At 40.0% G+C, this 6,000-nt stretch overlaps 1 long non-coding RNA gene across 2 annotated transcripts in view; it reads left to right on the top strand.

The window, feature by feature from the left end:
* The first annotated feature begins 2,835 nt into the window (after positions 1–2,835).
* LOC117518775 overlaps positions 2,836–6,000 on the top strand; it is a 74,687-nt gene continuing 71,522 nt past the window's right edge. Inside the window, exon 1 of one of the 2 annotated variants that reach the window (XR_004563070.1) lies at positions 2,836–3,160. This is a non-coding gene — a long non-coding RNA (uncharacterized LOC117518775). The remainder of the gene's footprint in view (positions 3,161–6,000) is intronic. The other variant, XR_004563072.1, reaches the window with a different exon arrangement.

Here is a 6,000-nt window from a genome sequence, read left to right as displayed (position 1 = left end):
TGTATTTCTCATTTTGTTCTATTTGTGGTTTCTATGCCTCTTCAAAACCTGACTTTATTATGCAGACTGTCCCAAAAAAATGTGTTGTTGTGGTTACCACCATGTAATGGAACTTAAAGTATTTCATGACATTTGGGGAGATAAATTTGAATGAGTGATAACAACCAAGCAGATATGAAACTTTGACATTTCTGAATCCGCGTTCTTTCAGACATGCTGTGCTTTAAATAGTAGCTGATGAAGAATTTCCAGAGGTGTCAAATCCAGCTTCAGAAAATAAAAGTCCAGCCACATATTTGTTCCATCTTCCCAATAAACCAGCTGATTGCAATTAGTTCAGCTCTTCAGGCAGGTGGATGAGCTAATTATTGAGATCACCTGTTTTAGGTGCACAGGTAGAAGCAACACATGGGAGGGTTTTTACTTTCTGAAGCCAGATTTGACACCTCTGAGAATTTCATGAATCCACATCATCTCCTTCCTGACTGTAGTCCTGCCAGCAGGAACTGGGATGAATTCATTAAAAACTTCAATAATTATCGTCTAACAAGTTGATGTTGAGTACAACATCACTGGTGGATGTAAAGTGACCTATTTTTAAAGAAAAAAAAAAAAAAGGCCACCTATCTTCAATAGGTGTCTTCTTCACCCCAACATGTATTCTTTGGATTTCTTTAACGAACACCCCATAGCTTCTTTAGGTGATATTGAGTATTGTATTTCCTGATCATGTTGACCTATTTCCCCAGAAAATATAATCAATGTGACCAATCTTCAATTGACCTATGGTCCATTATGTACGTATTACCAACATTAGCATGATGAACATCCCTGAGACCACTGGCATAAAGTATTTATCACATGGACAGACAGACAGAATGATGACAACACTCCATCAGCTAGTCATTACATTGTTATTCTCATTTGAGTTGATTTAATTCATTTAACCAATTTCATTTTACTTAAACTACATACAGTATATTTTGAATCAACTTGTTTAATTTACCTGCAATCAAAAGCTATATTTATATAACTAACTTCAGATATTTAAATTCTATAATTTATTTTTGAGTGCATAACCTTAACAATTTTAGGTAATCAGTTACTTTTTCTGCAATAGGTTCTGCCAACTTATTGACACTGTGAAATATCTACAGTTTTGTACTTAGTTTTCTCATACATATATGAGATGAGATGAAATGAGATATACTTTATTGAACTCACAGTGGAGAAATTATGTCTACACTCCAGTTACCTCAGGCGGCAATTAGTCCACAATTATTACTTGTTTACCATAATAATGGCACACATCAGAATTAAGAACAGCACATACACATTTGACATTGTTTATGTCCACTAAATTTGAAGAAGTCCGTTATCTGAATTGAGGCAAGTGGGTGAAGGTCGCGCAGCAACCCTGAGTTGCGCCACCGTCAGCTTGGGGTCCCAAGCTGTATATACGTATGATCATACGTGATGATCATACGTATATGATCATATATATATATATATATATATATATATATATATATATATATATATATATATATATATATATATATATCATACGTATATGATCATATATATATATATTATACATATATGATCATATATATATATGATCATACGTAATGATCATATATATATATAATATATATATATCTATATATAATATATATCATACGTATATGATCATATATATATATATATATATATATCTTATATATATATATATATATATATATATATATATATATATATATATATATATATATATATGATATTGCTACTACATACTTATACTTGTGTTAAATTTTCTATTTATTTTCTTTTTCTTACATAGACCTTGTAAGTCTGCATGTTGTTTATTCATAGGTTTATATTTGCACTGAAAAGGCTTGCACCTTACTTTTTGTTGTACTTGTTACAATGACAATAAAGAATCTGTAATCTATTCTGGGTTACAGTATGAAATGTGCCCGTTTCATTTTGTCAAAACAAGTTTTTATGCACACGCACACATGCATGCACACATGCACACACATACAAGGTTCTCGCAACAGTTACAGGAAACACAATCTTAAAACATTAACATGAACGTAATTAGCTGATTACGCTGTGAAAGTGTTTGTGTTCTACATCAACACTGCAATGACTAAAATTATTTTTGTCCCAAGTGAAAAGATTAATCCCAAAACATGTAAAAACAGAGCAAATGTGGAAAAATGCCAACTTCCCTTTTAATTTAATTAGGATCTAATTTGTTTTGTAACAATTATTATTATTTTATTGGTTTTCTTATCTTTTGCGTTAAAAAATCTTTTTATCTTGTATTTTTTGTATATTCTTAAATAAATCTTACAAACCCGCAAGTCTCTGAGCATTAGTGTTCCCACACATATCATAATAATCAGAATTCTCTCCTATTTTTTTTTTAATTTCATTTATATAGTGCCAAATCACAGCTGCCTCAAGGTGCTTCACACAAGGTTTAAGGTTTAACCTCACCAAGTCACATGTTAAAGTTGCTTGTGCCTCCCATTCAATTCCTCCTTGTGTCGGATGATAAAAAAAGGTGAACTTGTCCTTTAACTGTGCATTTCTTATCTCTTTGTTTCCTCTTACAATCAGCTGACAATGCGCGCGTTGCTCTTTGCAGACAACTCAGTGACATAAAAACAGATCATCTTCGGAACAATTTGTCAGTTCAAGCTTCCAACCACCCACATCAGCCCCCCTCCACCGTTCCTGTCTTAAAATTATGAACAGCGCCCCGTACTCGCATTGTTGCGCACAGCCAAGTGAGGGAGGCGCCTCGGCACCCGCCCCTGGTCCAATGGCGCTGTCACGCTTATCGCCGCCTGGCCAATGGCGCGCCTCAGCCCCGCTCACGTGACGCCTTTCTGTGCGCTCCCTCCGCTCTCAGCGCTCAGTCCCGGCGACTCCGGACATCACTGAAGGTCTGACATCGGCGGGATCGGACGTGCAGCGTCCTCTGAGCAGTCACTCAAGGTCTTATGGCAACTTTGCGGCCGTCAGGTGTTCTCCCGTCGGCGCAGACGAGCGCGCTTCAGCGCACGGAGACACTTTTTCCGTCTCCAAACTCCCAGAGAGGCGCTGGGGGCGAGAGAATAACGCCCAGAAGTTGTTGAAATGATCCGTAAGTAGGCGATCTTGCATATATGTAAATATTTTTTATAATACTATTCCAGAAAGAAATGTCAGTGTTTGTTGTGTTTGTTTTATTTAAAGGCGCGCAATTCATTTTTGCGCCAAATGCTTTAATGTGCTTTAACGTTTTAAATTCAAAAGAGAATTAAATATTTTTAAACCTGTAAATATACTAAATGTTTCACTGGAAATATTGCTTCAATCAACTTGGTGTTTTCTTTCTTTCTTTCTTTCTTTCTTTCTTTCTTTCTTTACCCCCCCCCCCCCTCCCCCATTCTGCATCTGTTTGAAATTTCTCACTCTGCATGTGCGGCGGTCTTTGCGCAGCGCCAAAGCATGAAATATACATAAAAAGTGCACAGTAAACCCGTTGACCCCAGACTGGCAGGCTGTGCAACCGGTCCACACAGCTCAGTGAGGACATTCAGGGGAGGGGGAGGCGAGACAAGCAGGAGAAGTGGAAAAAAATATATATATATGCGCAATGTTTTTCTTCCACCTTAATGTAATTTTCATTGATGGATTTGATTTTTTTTTTAAACACCTTTTCATTTAAATTGTGGTTCAACTGGAATATTGTTGAACTTGGCCTTCCTTTAAAAAAAAATGTAATTTCAGAAATGTGTTGCTCATCAGCTTTATGTCAGTTTCCACTGACAGACAGTAAATGAGGTCATGTCACTCCCTGAACCCCTTTTTGTTGTTTGGAAATTTGGAGGTGGTGGGAGTGTGGGGAAAGGAGGAGGGGGCGTATTTATACATTATGGGAGTTAAGGCAAAAATGGGTGCCTGCTGAATCCCCCCCCCCCCCAAAAAAAAAAAACATTTCTGCACAAATTGGGGAGGGGGGGGGGGGTGTACCAGGGCCATTTGATGTTTTGAAAGGCTTCAGATGGCTTTAATTAGGACCTATAAAATCTGTCTGCCCCATTCTCTGAGGCGGTGCTCTAAAAGAACAAGGGGGGGTGGGGGGTTGACTGAAAAAAAAAGCAACACTGAAAGTCACTTCAACGAAGGATCGTCTAATCAAATTTTTATAACCCTGCGTTTTTTTTTTCTTCTTCTTCTTCTCCGTGCCCCCTCCCACCCTCTTTTTCCTTGATGCTGGTTGTATGTAGGCAGCCCTATTCCCTCTTTGTCTGACTGCTATGTTATCTATACCCCCCCACCCCCAATCCTCTTACCACCGTCAACTACCACCTCTTGTCGGCCCCAGACACCTGAAGGCTAGACGTAATGATCAAGAGAAGTTTCAGTCTGTCTGGAGCACAGCCAGTTGTTTTTGGTTTTCTTCCTCTTCTCTCCCTTTTTTTTTTTTTTTTTTTTTTTATTTTGATCTTCCTCTGGCGGGCTCTGCCTGTACCTCTGATTCTGTCCTCCAGCCACCATGAAGACACTCTTGCGTTGTTTCCGAATTGGTGTCCGTTTTCGATAGTGCCGCCGCCGCCGCCACTGCTGTATCGCGGTGTGGATTTTGGATGGAGTAACTGTGACTCACAGCTGCAGCACACGAGAAAACATCAAAGCCTTCTGCTGTGTGTGGTGTGTGTGTGTGTGGTGTGTGTGTGTGTGTGTGTGTGTGTGTGTGTGTGTGTGTGTGTGTGAAAGCGAGATTTTGGCTGTACAGAAATATCTGCATGGCGCGGCGCCTGCAGTTTAAAAAAAGATTTTGTTCAAAGAGCTGGGAATTACACGCTGAAAGCGTGGCATTGATTTCGCTATATGATTGTTACTCGTGCAGATTGATATTTAGTTGTTTTTCTTCTTGAGTTTTGATCTGCCAACTCAAAAAAATGACTGGCTTGGGTGGGTGGGGGTGGGGGACGGGGGGGGTTTATCAATAAAAACATCATCCCGTTGAAGGCCGAATTAAATCGCGTGACCTCCAGGAGAAGCCGTACCTGCCTGATTATGTAAGTTTTTAATTTATCTACTTACCTGCTCGCGGAGCTTCGAAAACGAGGCTCTGAGACACCGTCTGTCTCACCGAGGCTCTGACAGTTGGCGGCTTTCGGATGGGGCTCAAGGCGAAGGTTTGCTTGTGAAGTGGGGCAAAATGAAATACAAAACCCTAATTAGAGGCGCGAGCTGGTGCGTGGACTTCAATACGTGTGTTTCTTTTTGACGGTTAAATTCATCCGCGAGAGTGTTTTCCGTCTGCGTCGTACATGTCTTTGTTTTGGTGTTGGTTGGGGATTACATCATTTGGCTGCTGCTGGGTTAGCTAGATAAGAAGCTAGCTTGGAAAATGACTGGCTGGAATTAGTCTTTGTTTGACAGCTTCAATCAGAATAATTATAAGCTTTAATTATTGGCGGTGGTGTTGATGGGGGGGGGGGGGTGGTTTTACTTCAACAGCACTGATGGCTTTGCGGTGTATTCTGAAATTTCTTGATAAACCAGAGTTTGTTGGAAGGACTTTTTCTCCTACAAACCAAATGTGCTAGTTCTGTGCTCCAAAGCTAGCTCGTCTTCACAGACGCGGTCGTCTGAAGAGCAAGTCTTCATAACATTTGCACAAAGCTCAAGTCCAAAAGCCGCTACTTGTTTTCTGTAAGCTGACGCTGTATCATGGCATCAAGGAGAGCGAGGACGTCTCTTCCGCTGCCGCCAGCCTTTGAAGAGGGAAGCAATAAAAAAAAACAACCCTCACAACCCTCAATGGGAGCAACAAGCTGTTCGTCCCTCCTACACTTTTCTACCTGCAGATGAATAGGAGGCCCCTCTCTAACGAAGGGCTTGAAGAGAACATTTTATTGAAGCTGAGGATGTGGGGGGATGCGACGCAGCTTGTAGACACTTGGTGTGAAATAATGCAGTTGTACTAAT

Source organism: Thalassophryne amazonica, chromosome 10, assembly GCF_902500255.1.
Source record: "Thalassophryne amazonica chromosome 10, fThaAma1.1, whole genome shotgun sequence".
NCBI classification, from domain to species: Eukaryota; Metazoa; Chordata; class Actinopteri; order Batrachoidiformes; family Batrachoididae; genus Thalassophryne; species Thalassophryne amazonica.
This window is presented reverse-complemented; position numbering and strand designations above follow the sequence as displayed.